The 15,701-nt window shown below is 42.8% G+C and overlaps 1 protein-coding gene across 1 annotated transcript in view; it reads right to left on the bottom strand.

Annotated features, from left to right (window-relative positions):
- The window catches only part of DNMBP (dynamin binding protein), a gene marked incomplete at its 5' end in the record, with an annotated part of 95,390 nt that extends 80,129 nt beyond the window's left edge, over positions 1–15,261 (bottom strand). The window contains one exon of the mRNA XM_080640062.1: positions 15,156–15,261. The remainder of the gene's footprint in view (positions 1–15,155) is intronic.
- Positions 15,262–15,701: the final 440 nt, after the last annotated feature.

The following is a 15,701-nucleotide window of genomic DNA, read 5'->3' as shown; positions in this document are numbered from 1 at the left end:
AGTTACTATTCAAATAAACCAGAGAGTTATGTGAAGACACAGCAAACCCCACTAAATGGCAGATTCCTTGGATAGTGTCATGAGAAGGATTTAAGTCCTAAATCAGGATGTCCAAACCTAAATTCAACAACAGAGTGCGTCACCTGATATTAAAAAAAATCTCTGATAGAAGAGAAGGGGCAACAGTATGATGTAAAGACAATAAATCTATGTGGATCTCAGGTAATAGGGCTATTCAAATTTTCCATTTCTTCTTGTCTCAGTTTTGCTAAGTTGTATTTTTCAAGAAACTTGTCCATTTAACCCCAGCTTAAACTTGCTGGCATAAAGTTGTTCACAATAATCCTTTATTAACCCTTTAGTATCTGTACTAGAGGCCCGGTGCACGAAATTTGTGCATGGGGGGAGGTGTCTCTCAGCTCAGCCTGCACCCTCTCCAATCTGGGACATCCCTCTCACAATCCAGGACTGCTGGCTCCCAACCACTCGCCTGCTGCCTGCCTGATTGCCCCTAACCGCTTCTGCCTGCCAGCCTGATCACCCCCTAACCACTCACCTGCCAGCCTGATCGACACCTAACTGCTCCCCTGCCGGCCCAATTGCCCCTAACTGCCCTCCCCTGCCAACCTAGTTACTCCTAACTGCCCTCCCCTGCCGGCCTGGTCACCCCTAACTGTCCTCCCCTGCAGGCCTGGTCCCCTCCAACTGCCCTCCCCTGCAGGCCTGATCCCCCCAACTGACCTCCCCTGCAGGCTTGCTCGCCCCCAACTGCCCTCCTCTGCCAGCCCAGTCACCTCTAACTGCCCTCCTTGCAGGCCTGATCGCCCACAACTGCCCTCCCCTGCTGGCCATCTTGTGGTGGCCATCTTGTGTCCACATGGGGATGGCCATCTTTGACCACATGGGGGTGGCCATCTTGTGTGCTGGAGTGACGGTCAATTGCATATTTCCTCTTTACTATATAGGATGATCTAGAATAATATATATGGAAATTTGTATTTTCTCTCCTTTTTTCTTAGTCTTGCTAGGGGGACTTCAATTTTGAATTAAAATAAGCCAAGAATCAGTAAATCACCATAATTCACAAATTTTCCCCAGTTGTCTAACATCTTTGACATCCCCTGACAATTTTTAGTCACTCCTATACCCATGTCCATTCACATCCGTGTTCATGTGAGGTTCAGCTACTTCTTGTGCTTATACCCTCCGTAGTTCAAATTGCTATTCAAAATCTTCACCTTCTTGTAATATAATTATATATCTATACCCTTTGCCATATAATTATGTAGTGCCTTCCACTGTGGGCAGAGTGAACTTCCCTGAAACATTTTGTTGGACTTGGCCACGTGACTTGAGAAATGAAGTGTCAGTGGAGATGACATGAGCAGGAGCTTTAAACCACACTTTATGGTTTAGCCTGTCCTCTTGTGTTCCTATAAGCTGTCATAAGAAGGGCATGCCTTGGGAAGCCACTGCCCCTTCAGTCTGTGCCCCCAGTCTGAAGGCAAGGGGGAGAAGACTTGAACCAGAATGGAAGCCTATGAAGTTCTGCCTGCACAGACTAGAGCAAGCAAATTGCAGCTGTTCCTCAGACCTATAAAAATGAAAGAAAATGATTGTTGTGATAAGCTATTGAGATTTTGTAGTTATTTGTTTACAACCAAAAAGAAAAGAGAGGAGAGAGAGAGAGAGAGAGAGAGAACAATATAGATGTTGGATGTTTTGACTGGGATAGCTGAACACCTCACTCTTCCATCAAATACACATACTAGTATGTCTCCCTGGCTAGTGTGGCTCAGTTGGTTGGGCATCACCCTGTGCACCCAACGGTTGCTGGTTTGATTCCGGTCAGGGCACATGCCCAGGTTGCAAGTTGCAGACCCTATCTCCTGCAGGAGGCAGCCAATCCATGTTCCCCTCTCACATCAATGTTTCTCTCTCTCTCTTTCTCCCTTCCTCTCTCTCTAAAAATCAATAAAAAAAAACCTATAAAATATACACATAAGTCATCATCTGGATAAACTTCTATTATCTGTTAAGATCCAATTCAAATAATACTTCCTCTATGAAGCCTGTAAGATTAGTCCTTATCCTCTGTATGCCCTACAGGGCAGGGATTTATTTATTTATTTATTTATTTTGCCTAGTTTATTCACTGATGTATATCAAGGACCTAACGCACTGCCTGGTACATAGAAGGTCCTCCATAAACATTTGCAGAACGAATGATTTAACACACTGAACTACTTTAAGTTATATATAAAAATATGTATTCACATTCCCAGCGATCATGCTACTCTTTCCCACAGAGCTGTTTAGGGTCCCATTGGCCGAACTTCCAGGTTAGGAATGTTGGGCTTTGATTTTTAGGCACTTGGAAGCACCCAAAATGTTTGAGTAGGAAAGTATAATGGTTAGAATTAGAACTGCTTGCAAGTGACTGAGCACCCTAAATAAAAAGGGAAAAAAAGTGTGTTTAGATGGATGTATACACATCTAATTCTTTTTCAGGTGAAGACAAAGGTAGTCTGAAAAATATCATTCTGATGGTTTCTCTTCATAACATAATTTAAAAACAGGTTTCTTGAGTTATAATTCACATATTATACAATTCATTTAAAGCAGGGGTCCTCAAACTTTTTAAACAGGGGACCAGTTCACTGTCCCTCAGACCGTTGGAGGGCCGAAAAAACTATGAACAAATTCCTATGCGCACTGCGGGCCCGGGACGAGTCGGCTGCTAAGCAGGATAGGCAGTGGCACCCGGCGGGCCGAATAAATGTCCTCGGCGGGCCACATGTGGCCTGCGGGCCGTAGTTTGAGGACGCCTGAAAAGTGTACAACTCATAGGGTTTTAGTATATTCATAACCTTCAGCACTATCAATTTTATTCTATTTTTAAAAATATATTTTTATTGATTTCAGAGAGGAAGGAAGAGGGAGAGATAGAAACATCAATGATGAGAGAGAATCATTGATAGGCTGCCTCCTGCACACCCCCAATTGGGGATCAAGCCCACAACCTGGGCATATGCCCTTGACCAGAATTGAACCCAGGACCCTTCAGTCCTCAGGCCGATGCTCTATCCGCTGAGCCAAACCGGCTAGGGCCAGCGCTGTCCATCTTAGAACATGTTGATCATCTTGCAAATAAACTCCATTTCCATTAGCACACGGCTCCTATTTCCACAGTAGTCCCCCACCACCTCCAGGCCTAGGCAACCACTAGTCTACTTTCTGTCTCTATATACCTGCCATTTCGGGACATTTCATATAAATGAAATCGTACACTATGTGGGTCTTTTGTGACTGGCTACATTCATTTGGCATAATGTTTTCAAGGCCCTCATACCATTCTGAAATATGAATATGACCAGCTTAAAACATCCTATATAATAAAAGCCTAATATGGAAATTGTCCCCTCAACCGGGAGTTCGACCAAGAGTTTGACCGCTCGCTATGACGTGCGCTGACCACCAGGGGGCAGCGCAGAACATGGCGGGCATTAGTGACACGGCGCTGGAGGTGCTGCTGGCCACAGTGGGCCCTGATGAGAGCAGGACCGCAGTGGGTTGGTGGAGCAGGTAAGCAGGCAGCACCAGGCCAAGGCAGGTGCAAGCCCCCACAGACAGTGACCAGCGGCGGCGGCAGGGGGCAGGGCCGCCACCTGGCTCCCAGGCGCTGAGGGAGCCAGACGGGGACCCAATGACACAGATGGAGAGGGGCGTGTGGGGGTCCGAGGGCCCAGGTGCTGCCCAGGGCCCAGAGGTCAGCTGGGACCAGCCCTTCCACACCAGATGCTCACACTTCGATCACCAGCCAGGCCTAGGGACTGCACCTGTGCAGGAATTTCGTGCACTGGGCCTCTAGTATGTAATAATTCAGAGCACACATTACAAAGCCAGACTGCTCGGATTTATATGCTAGCTCCATCCCTTATTAGAGTTAAATGATTTGAGGCAACTTATTTAACTTCTCTACACCTTCATTTCCTCATTTGTGAAATAGGTTTTATAATAACAGAACCTGCCTCATAGGGTCATAGTAAAATTTAAATGAGTAAATATATGTGAAGCACTTAGAATAGTACCTTACACCCCCTGACTAGTGTGTGAAGTGGTTAGAGCCTTGGCCTACTCACCAAGTGGTCTCTGGTTGGAATCCCCGTCAAGGGCACATACCTGGGTTGCAAGGTTGGGGCTCGTGTGCGAGGCAACCAATCTCTCTCTCCGCCTTCCTCCCTCCTTTCCACTCTCTCTGAAAGAAATCAATGGAAAGAAATATCCCTGGGTAGGAATTAAAAAAAAAAAAAAAAAAAAAGAACAGTACCTTACCCATACTAAACTATTCACAGGTGTTGTATTAAACAGAGGGGGGATTGTAGATAGTCTCAAAATATTTTTCATAGCTTTGGGATGGGTTTTGGTATATAATAGGTTTGAAAATGAACATCTCAGGATGGGGAAAGGGGGAATGACCACTAGTGAGTATGGGTTTCCTTTCAGGGGAATGCAAATGTTCTAGAATCAGTGGTGGTGATTGCACAACTTTGTGAATATACTAAAAAAACGCTCAATCATATACTTTAAAAGGGTAACTTTTATGTTATGTGAATTATATCAATTTTTTTAAATGAGTATCTGTTTCAGAAATAGCTATACTTCAAGCAAAACAGTGAAGGCACACATAAGTATTTTGCCTTGGAAAAAAGCTAGAAATCTAAATAGGTTATCTATTCTATACCCCCGCCCCCACCCTGTGAAGTTTTCCTGTACTTAATGTTTTTTTTTTGGTTTTGTTTTTTTTAAATATATTTTATTGATATTTTACAGAGAGGAAGGGAGAGGGATAGAGAGCTAGAAACATCGATGGGAGAGAAACATCGATCAGCTGCCTCCTGCACACCTCCCACTGGGGATGTGCCCGCAACCAAGGTACATGCCCTTGACCGGAATCGAACCCGGGACCCTTCAGTTCACAGGCCGACGCTCTATCCACTGAGCCAAACCGGTTTCGGCTGTACTTAATGTTTTTAAAAATGTTCTACACTTGTGTTTTATACTGGCTATAAGCTGGGAATAGGGGGAAGATAATACAGTGTTTGATTATATGGACTTTCACTGGGCAGGAATACATAAAGGGCAAACTTAAAAAGAGAAATCGTATTTGCTATTAAGTTATATTAAGTAATAACTATATTCATAACAGTTAAGAGCTCAGACTCTAAAGTCAGAGAGAATTAGGTACAGTTGCTGTCTGCCTTTTCTCAAGCTAAGTGACCTTGGGCAAGTTACTTAAACCCTCTGAACCTTCTTTTCTTTATCTGTAAACTGAAGAAAATGATAGTAATTTACTTCATGGACAGTTATGAGGATTAAATTAGATAATGTCAGTGAAACATTTAATACAGTTCCTGGCAAACAGTAAGCACTCAGTAAAGGTTGGTTACGAGAAAGGTCTGATGACAATGTAAGAGGAGGAGGAGCAGGAGGAGCAGGAGCAGGAGGAGCAGGAGGAGGAGGAGGAGGAGGAGGAGGAAGGAGGAAGGAGGAGGAAGACTGTCATCATCACCCAGACCGATTATAACATAAAATAGTACAGATGAGGCAGCAACTTCTGGGTGGGGCAAACTGCTCAAAACTGCCATTGTCTTCTTGAGAGGAAGGGGGAGTAAAGTAATTCTGTGGTTACTGGACACAAGGACAAAGCAATTGACATCCCCCTCTACTCAAAGCCCTGAATGAGCTGCGTATTCACAACAGACCCACAACGATTTGGCAGCAGTTTACAAATGGGATCCTGGCATTCGGGTCCAAGAAAACCTTTGCCAAATGCCTTCCAGGGATAGAAGAGGGATACGAAATTAACTGATGTACCCTCCTAAAAAGAATTATCCCGTACTTCTGGGAAAACTAGTGGCACTACTGTTATATCCCTTAAGTGCACTGGTCTTTTAAAAATTGTTCTCTGGGGCCTGAAAATTACCAGTTTGAGATTGGCAGTGTTCTACTTGAGACGCTAGCCATCTTTTCTTTGGGACTACTGTGATAGCGTCCTAAATGGCAAGTTACCTACCAGTCTCATCTCCCTCTGCTCCACGCTGCAACTAGGATCCCTTTTCACATACAAAGTCTCACAACCTTTGCAGACCATGCAAAGCTCATCATGGCCTGGTCCCTGCCTCATTCCTGAACACTCTCCCCCTACCACACACCTGAAGCTCTAGCCTCCCCCAAACCCTGGCAGTTCTCTGCGGGCACAGCTTTATAATACAACACAATTATATCTACAGATTGCTTTTCAAACATATTATCTCATGTGTGTGTTGTTCCTACCTGTGATTGGATATGAATAAGAAGTGCCTATTTTTATTATTAACGGATCACTGCAAGGAAGAATAATATACCAGCAAATCACCTCTAGTTAATACTTTTATTGTGAATAATAATAATATTTTAATTTGTAAATCACTAAAAAGTAAATCCAAGCAACAATTTTTTTTTCTTTTTACTTTAATATTGAGTCACTACCCTGCAGAACTATCATATTTGACTAACAGGTCAAGGCAACAAGACTAAAAAAAAAAAAAGGAAACTGATTCTCTTCATGTCTACAGTGGTCCAAATATTATAATGACTGAACAACATATACATAGAGGCAGCAAAAAGAACAGTTAATACAAATTATGGGTTAAAAAAACATATGTATTAGTATGATGCTCCACAGTCCAGCTAGCTGCTGAATTATACAGGACCCCAACAAGCACTAACAAAAGTCTGGTTTTAATGTAAACTCATTCTCCTCTTACCTGACCCTCCAGGGATTCTGTTTCCTGATAAGCAGATCTAACTGTAAGACAATAATATCCCAAGGAGGTTCTGGCACTGAGCCCTGCAATCCTTAAAGCAACAAATGCTGTCTAAAAGAAGAAAACCAGACTACTCACTCACTCCTCAACTCTCTGCCCTAACACAAGGGAATAAAGAATGCCTTGCCAAATAAAAGTTATAAAATTTCTTCAGAGGCAAATGTTTTTAAATAGAGATGGTCTGCTGTTGATCTCATTCCTAACACCTAGGACATTTTGGAAGACTCCTCAGAAATGACCTCTGAGCCAGACCAAGCTATGTGGGTCAGCACATCCTTTCTATTTATGGAAGCTGAATAACTTGGAACCTCCTATAATGATCGACAGTTAACTCACCATAGGTCAAGAAAGCTTTGTCAAAAGCCAATTTAAAAATTCCAGAATGTGGGAACAAAGGCCCAGTTTCTTCAACAAATGTTTTGTAATCAAAACATTCAAATTAAAAAGGAAGGAAAGGGAACTTATCAATTAAAAGCTACTTAAGAAACACATAAACTGAATGCAAGGTGTGCACGTTTCTTGGATCCCAATTCAAACAAATAAATTGTTTTTAAAAAATTGAGGTGAATGGGGAAATTTTGAACATTAACTAGATTCTTGATTACATTAATGACTGCTCCCTTTTTGAGGTGACAATCATGGTATTGTTGTTGGATGTAAATAAAAGGGAATCTTTTTTTTCCTTTAAGTCATTAGAACCAGAGTCTACAAAAGGGGAATGGGAGGTAGAATACAGAAACCAACTCAGTTTTATAGATCTTAAGTTGAGTGTTGGGTACATGGATATTTGTCTTAATATTTTTTATCCATTTTTCAATGAAACCCAGTAAAATGGAAAAAAGAAATACTCATAATTATAATTCATAATATACTTATTGCTATCATTATTGCTGTAGGAAAGAAAAAGAGATCCATCTAATTAGAGAAAAAGTGGAGACAGGGAAGTAAATTTGAATATATGGTAGATTTGGATCAGAGTTAAGGGCCAGACAGCAGAGTTTAAGATTTGTTGGGGGAACTGTTGGGTAACAAGTGTCCGGCCACAGAGTAAGAAATTAAAGCAATCCAATAATAGTCTATACCGGATAGCATTATGGTGTATTTGTGGCAGCCTTATTTTTTTTAGCGCCCTATACAGTGCCATGGATGACCTGAGGCCTTGCTTTGTAATAAAGTGACCGGGTACACATGGCATGGCTGTTCATCATGACAATCCTGAACCAGATCCAGAAATGACAGAAAAGCCAAAAGATGTCTGCACTGCTGGGAATGGGAGGAAAGAATAAACCAGAAAGGGGGAGGACATAGGGCGTGAGGCTAGGGAGTTCAGCACAGCTCGGCACATCCATTGCGACTTTTTCTGCTGATGGGGCACATCATTTATCCTAAGAGAATCACCTCATCAGAACAATGCAATGTGTGCTGGGCCTAGAACCCATGGCCAAAACGTCAGCACCGATTATTCTCCTGGGCCCTACTCCCACCACATGCTTGTCAGCAACATACACTCGCACACCACTTTCAGAAACCATAGACTGAGCGGCTAAAACAGATGTAGAGAAATGAGGCCAGTGGCTGGGTTGACAGTTATGCTTACAAGGTCAATGTGGAAATGAGGATTCTACTAGCTTATTGAACCCATGTATTTCAAGGAGGCTACGAGAACTTTCTTTCCAACCCCTCCCTTAGATTTCCCTTCTCTGTATCATGGTGCTGCCTCTTTAATGGTTGATTTGTTTTATGGATCCATTTGTGGAGGGCACACTGTGTGCCAGGCACAGCTCATGGTGCTTAAGAGCCATCAGGGAATAACATAAAGATTCCTTCCCCTGAAGAACTTTTCTCTTGAGGGGAGGGGCAGGCAGACAAGTGCGTTTTGGAAATTGACAGGCGTTCCTGCAAAATGATCGAAACATAACAAGGTGAAGGGTGGAGAGTGCAGAGGGGAGGGCAGTTTGATATTGAATCTACCAGCTGATGGAATTATTAACTTTGGAATTCTGCCACTGTCCTCTATCACCACTCTCCCTCACCACTCATCACACTAGCAAAGGTGATCAGGGAAACAAGACAATGGTTGGGTTTATTTCAGAGTAAATAAATAAATAAATAAATAAATTCAACTCTTTTCTCCATACTCTTTTTCTGAAAAATGAAAGCAAATGTGGTCTAAAGAAGGAAGGCACTAACTGAACTGAAGCAAAGTGATACCAAATAGATTTCTCCTCCCCACCTCCTCCCCTGCCATAGTCTGTGGTTTGTTGGCATTTATGTCATGATTGGTCCATGCTGTCACGATGAGCCTGGAGCCTTTATGCACAGTGGCTCCCTCAGGCATAGCCTGTTGGGAATTGCCAAGTAATTAGCAAGCTATTACCCAACTCCTATAAACTAATGCTATCTTTCTTATTGTTTTGTGTGTTTTTTCCCAGAGGATCACTCAAAGCAAGGCAAACAAGAGTTAATGGCCTAACCCTGAAAAAGGAGGGTGATATAAATTATGTAGCCCAATTTTAAGTGCATTCTCCCCTTCCACAAACATGTCCTCCCAGCACACACACACACACACACACACACACACACACACACACACACACACAGGGATCAGAGAGAGAGAGACAGAGAAACAATGTTTAAATGGGGATTGGTGCTAAAAGGCAAGAGTAAATATTTGTTTCTCTATATTTTGCAAATTTCTATAATGAAAATGTATAATTTTCACAATTAGGAAAAAACCACCCAACCATATAGATACTTGAGAGATGACCAAAAGATGGCCATGAGAATCAATTGCTCAACACCCTAACAATTATGATTGCTGAAGAACTACCTGTTGAACTATTCAATATTTTGTGAAATATACTTAGGTTAGATTTATACCCAGAGTAGAGACTGATCCACAGAGGAAGAAAACTATAGCCTTGCATATCTTATATTTAAATCATGCTGACGACTATAGTTATGATGCTGAATATGGCTCTCTCTCTCTCATTCTTCACACCAGCTATTTAAATTTTTACTCTTAACAACAGGATGAAAAGCTGATTTAATGGTGAAATAAACTTATACTGGAATCATGAGATGTTTACCATAAACTTATATATAGGGTTCAGAAATAATGAAGACTTATTAATCGTCTTTTGCTTGAAACTTAACCTTGGCATAGGCTTGGGATTTTGGCAAGCATCCTCTGAGACATGATTCAAAATGGCAACAAAATTATGAATTGTTTAGAAATTAACTTAACCAAGAATATCCTTCTAGACCTTTATAGTGAAAACCTTAAAGTTCTAATAAAGAACTTAAAAATGAGCTGATGAAGTATTTAGGGATAAAGGAACATGTCTGCAACTAACTCAAACGGGCCAAGAAAAAAAAAAAGCATAGAAATGTGGAAAGGGAGTAATAAAGCAAATATGGCAAAATGCTAACATTGGTGAGTCTAGATGAGGAATATACAGAAGCTCTTTGTACTAATCTTAGAACTTTTCTGTTAGTTTTAAGTCTTTTCCAATGAAACAAAAATTATTTTTAAAAGTTGACCTGAAAAAAAGAAACACACATTACATGCTCTTGGAGGAACTATGTTAATATCAGAAAGATGTCAAGCCTCTCTTAAATAATTTATAAATTCAATGTAATCCCAATAAAAAAAATCCTCAAAAATATAATTTTGGAAGAACCTGATAAACTTATTCCAAATATTATACGGGAAAATTATATGAAACAAATCATTTATTCCAGGAGAGCTAAGTAAACTTAAATATGAAACAGGGCACTTGCTGTGCTAGTCATGAGGACATATTACTAAATCACTGTAATAAAAACAGAACAATAAAAAATATGGAGCAAAACCTGACAGATTCATGGAACAGAACAGAGCCCTAGAGACAGACCAGTATATCCATGGACACCATATGAGAAAGAGGGTACCACAATTCAATGCAGGAAAGCGTGGACTTTTTGGAGATGTTATTGGCGGGGGGGTGGGGGGGGGAGTGGGAAGGAAAGGTTCATTAAATAGAGGCTGGATCACTATCTAACATCACATGCAAGGTGGGCTCTAGATGAATTAAAGATATAGCTATGGGGTTGGGAGGGGCTTCTTAAACAAAAGTCGACAAACATAAAACAAAGAATTTATTTATATGATGATATCAAAATTAAGGAATTTTTCTTGATCAAAGGATAACAAAGGCAAAATTAATAGGTGACCAATGAGAAGATATCTGCAAAGTCTATATGTGACAGTGATTATCTATATTATAAAATTACTTCTACAAGCAAAAGGCAACAACACAGATAGCAACTCCAACAGAAAATGAGCGACAAAAAAAAACCCACATTAAATTCATTAGAATAAGTACCTATGAAGCACAAGGTGAATGGGAAGAGGTTAAGATGAATTAAAAACAAAATAAATCTTCTGGGCTCCTTGCATGTTAAAAAACAATTCAAATGACCTATGATAAATAGAAAATTAGAATTGTTTCCTTCCCCCAAATTTCCAGCTTTCCCAACAACAAAAGCTACTGTGGTTGCCAGCTCTGTTGATGAGTAACAGCTTTTCATCCTTTTTCAAGCAGGAAGGGAAAAATTCAGGGATCAGCAGGGTACTAAAGGGATCAGCAGAGAATATTCACGAGTGTTTTTTGTTCTCATGACCTGACAACCTGACTGGAAAGACCTGATTACCTCTTGATTTGCAGTGATTCAGCTACAGGTGTGTCAGCAGTGTCACGTTTTCAGGTCATTTGAAGCTCTTTAATTTTAGATCCTCTTCGCATACAATCCTCTGGCTCCCCATGGAAATGTTCCATACTACTAAGAATCATAAAAATGGAGTCTGGTTTAGGGTCACACAGCTAGTATGAAAGGGTAGTCCCTTGACCCCTTCTGTCTATTCTTGCCCAGCAGCTGGAGTGATCCTGTTAAAACTTAAGTCATCATGAGTGCCTTTGTTCAAAACCCTCTAATGGCTTGCTTCCCCCTCACTCAGAGTAAAAGCCAAAGTCCTTCAATGGCCTACAATGACGTGCCCCTTCCCACTCCCACCGCCTCTCCTCTGCTGCCACTCACCCCTCACCCACATTGACACTGCCTGGCCTCCATAACCTCACAGTCTCTCACACATGCCAAACAGGCGCCTGCTTTCGGAGCTTGGAACTTGCTCATCCCTCTGCCCCCTGCTCTCTCCCTGGTTTACCTTCAAGTCATAGATCAAAAATGATCTTAGTAGAGGCCTTCTCTAACCTCTTTGTATAAAAAGTAACCCTGCCCCCCCGCCCCCTGACACACACACACCCTTTCGAAGTTAGACCTCTTTGAAGTTCTCTATTATACTTGTAATTATGTGACCTTCTATCTGTTCACATAGTTGTTTACAGTCTGCCTCCACTCCACTAGAATGTCTATTGCATGAGGGCAGGGTTTTGTCTGTTTCATTCACAGCTGTATCCCTAGCACCTGGAACACTGTCTGGCACATACAGGTGCTCAGTGACTATTCGGTGAATGAATGAACAAATCAGGAGCAAAACCCAGGCCTTCGAACTTCCTGGCACAATGCCCTGTATGCTCCACGGTGCTGCCTGGGTTCTTGGTCATATCCTTCATGTTAGAAAACCCTACAAATCTATAAATGAAATAATACACTTTCATTGCCCTATGTCTATTTTACCTCCTCCTATGGCTGACTTTTAGAGCAGCGAGGATAAAGCATACAACCAAAAGTTAAGACCTTGGTTTATTTACTGGCTCTTTCATTATAGAGCTGTTGTAATAATCTGATTTTATGGCTGCAACTTTAGACCTTTTTACCTTTCCAGGGGTGAGAGTTAATTATCTCATAATTAACTGCTGACCAACAAGACTAAGTAATCCAATCTTGAAAATTAGTCTGTTGAAATGTCTTCCTGAGCTAAGAATAATAAAAAAATATTTAATATTAATTGATGTTAAACTTTTTGCAAGTATTCTGAATGAATTTTAAGGATGCTTTAGCTGAAGACCAAGCACACTTGAAAATTTCAGAGCAGATAATCTGGTAATAATGCTATGGTGTCAGTAATTAAATGACTTTAGGAAATGACAGAATAATAAACCTAAAAAATAATTCAAGCCTTATACTTGACAATAGGTATGTAAGCCTCCATTTGCATTCTGTTTTAATTGTGTTTATCATTTTTTAAAAGTTTCCATAAAAAATTTAACACGGAAGTATCTGTAATTTTTAAAAAATCACTTTTCGATTATTTTAGCACAAAATGGATAAAGTGCCTGGGAAGGTTGAGAGTAATAAGGACTTTGTGCATTCTGCAGAAAGGATTTCCCTCTGAGGCAGAAATAAATAACTGTTATTGGCAGAGGGAAGATCAGAATCTAAACACTGCCTACCTGAACCAGAGCCTCCTGGTGCCTTGCACTCTGTTCTAAAAATGAATAACCATCATTAGTTTCTAGGGCATCTAGGGTGACTCAAGAATGACGACTTCCATCCTTTGAGTGGAGAAAATGTAATGTAACTCAGTCAGTGCTGTGAATATTGCCATGTGGGTGAAAGGAATGTGACAAGGGTCTCTGCAGGTGAGAGGGGAACTCAGAAGAAAGGAGCCAGAAAAGAAGAAACAGGAGGCAGGGAAGACTGCGTTTGGAGCTGCAAGACAAAATAAGTAACGTGTACACATTCGGACAGACTATCTACAAAGATTGTTATATCTCAGCTGAAAATACACATAATACGAACACTGTTGAAAAGGCATCTTATCACATTTTCTGAGGCAGAATGTTCTCATCCTATTGCAGAAGATATCTGAGCACGCACAGGCCCCACTCTCAGGTCCGACTTTAGCTCTTCTCTACCATACACAAAGCACTCCGATCTCGCCTCCGAGTGTAAGTGAATTTAACACTGCAGGATCTGTAATTGGAAAAGTCACTTTTCGCTTATGTTAGCCCAACACTGATAAAGTAACTGGGAGGGTTGAGAAAAATAATGAACTTGAACATTCGCTATGCATCGTGCAGAATGTTAAACCTGTTTTCTTGAAACTTTTTGTTGTCACAATGAGGGACATGTTTCAAATTAACACGTAAAATCAGGGAACTTTAGAGATGGAAGGGGGGCTTAGAGATCCTTTAATTCAATAATTTAGAGAAAAAATGGGTACTAGGAGATTAACTTGCCTACCACATGGAGTCTATTAATGTTGCGAGTAATAAATACAGCACTAACTCAGAGAAATCATGCCTGTATGCTGACAGGTACGTCAGTCTTGCAAAATACAGTTATGGATTAATCAGTCCTACTCGCCCCCTGTAACTCAGCTACGCTAACAGTTAAGGCTAAAGTATGCTCAAACTCTAAATATTAGTGCTACCAATGGCTTGCCATATACAATCATGAAAAGTTTCAATACACAATGCCCTTCTTACTGTAAAACACACCGAGAGACAAGTTACCGACATTACAGATTAATGTATCCTACATTATTACATATCAAAGATCATGAGATTGCTTTTAAAGTGGAGTGGGTCTCTCTTGCATTTAAAATTTAACTCTATACCCCAAGTATTCTCCACAGCGCCTAATTTGCAGTAGACCTAAGCCTGTTCGCAACCCCAATATTTTTTCATTCAACTGCCAGCATCGTCACCCTTTTCAGAGTTATGTGCTTTGAGAAACTGATGCCTGGTGGACATCAGTACCTGTGGCAAGAACGCAGGTGTCTGACAGTAACTGCAAACCCCCCGTGACCAAACTAGCACCTCTAGCCCAACAGGTCTTACTCCTGCTTTAGAAATCACCCCTCCCAGCCTCCCTGACCCAGATTCATTAACTCCTATATCGACTGGATGTGACTCCGGGCATGCAGAAGAATGTCTCCATCTGTAAAATAAGGAGGCTGGGCGAAGGCTGAATTCTTTTCCAGCTTTCAAATTCCGCCTCATCGCCGGAGTGGCAGGGCGGTGCAGGGAAAGGAGCCCTGGGCTTGCTAGACACCATTTAGAAAGCCCACGTCCGCATCCCCCCGACTGCAGGCCACCCAGCCCCTCCAGCTCCCCGGGACCTCACAGGACCCGAGCTGATCGTGGACCTGAGGGCGCCAAGGAGGGCCCGGAGCCCCACCGCCCAAGGGCGCGCTGGCCCCGGCAGCGGCCGCCGCGGGGAAGGGGCGGCGCAGGCCGGGCCGCGCCGCGCGGCAGTCCCTCAGGGCGCGGGTGCCCTGTGCCCGCGGCCCCCAGACAAGGACCAGGGCTTCCCGCCCAGCCCCGCCCGGCCCCTGACCTGCTCTCCGCCGTCCCGCGATCCCTCGGTGCCGCCGGCTATTGCTGCCGCCCGTCCGGGGCCGCTGTCACCTCCGCCCCTGGAAGCGGCGGGCGGGTCATCCAATGTGACTCAGAGCGGCCGCCCCGCCCCCCGCCCAGGCTTCCGCCTCGTGGGGCCCGAGGCAACACACTTCGCCCGGGCCCGCCCCCAGGCCCCGCCCACCGGTGACGTAAAGGGGCGGTGCTCCGGGGACCTCCACCCGGGGAGACGGACCCGGCTAGTGCGACCCGGGCGCCCTCTGCTCGCGGGGCGGCAGTCCTTCGCGCAGCTCCGGTTAATAGCAAGTTCCTCTCCCTTGCAGTTCCTTCACCCCACACCCACCTCCGACCTAAAAAAGTCACAATTCTGTTTGGAGAAGGCCAGTTCCATTCGCGTCGGCGGTGCTATCCGCTGTGATACCCGCGGGCAGCTTCCTTTATCACCGTCGCCACACGTGGCGTTCGCTTCTGTCCCGTTTTTCCCTGAGAGAAGTCTCCCAGGACATCGTTGAGAATCTAAAAGCAA

This window comes from Plecotus auritus (genome assembly GCF_963455305.1).
Source record: "Plecotus auritus genome assembly, chromosome: 9".
Classification (NCBI taxonomy): Eukaryota; Metazoa; Chordata; class Mammalia; order Chiroptera; family Vespertilionidae; genus Plecotus; species Plecotus auritus.
This window is presented reverse-complemented; position numbering and strand designations above follow the sequence as displayed.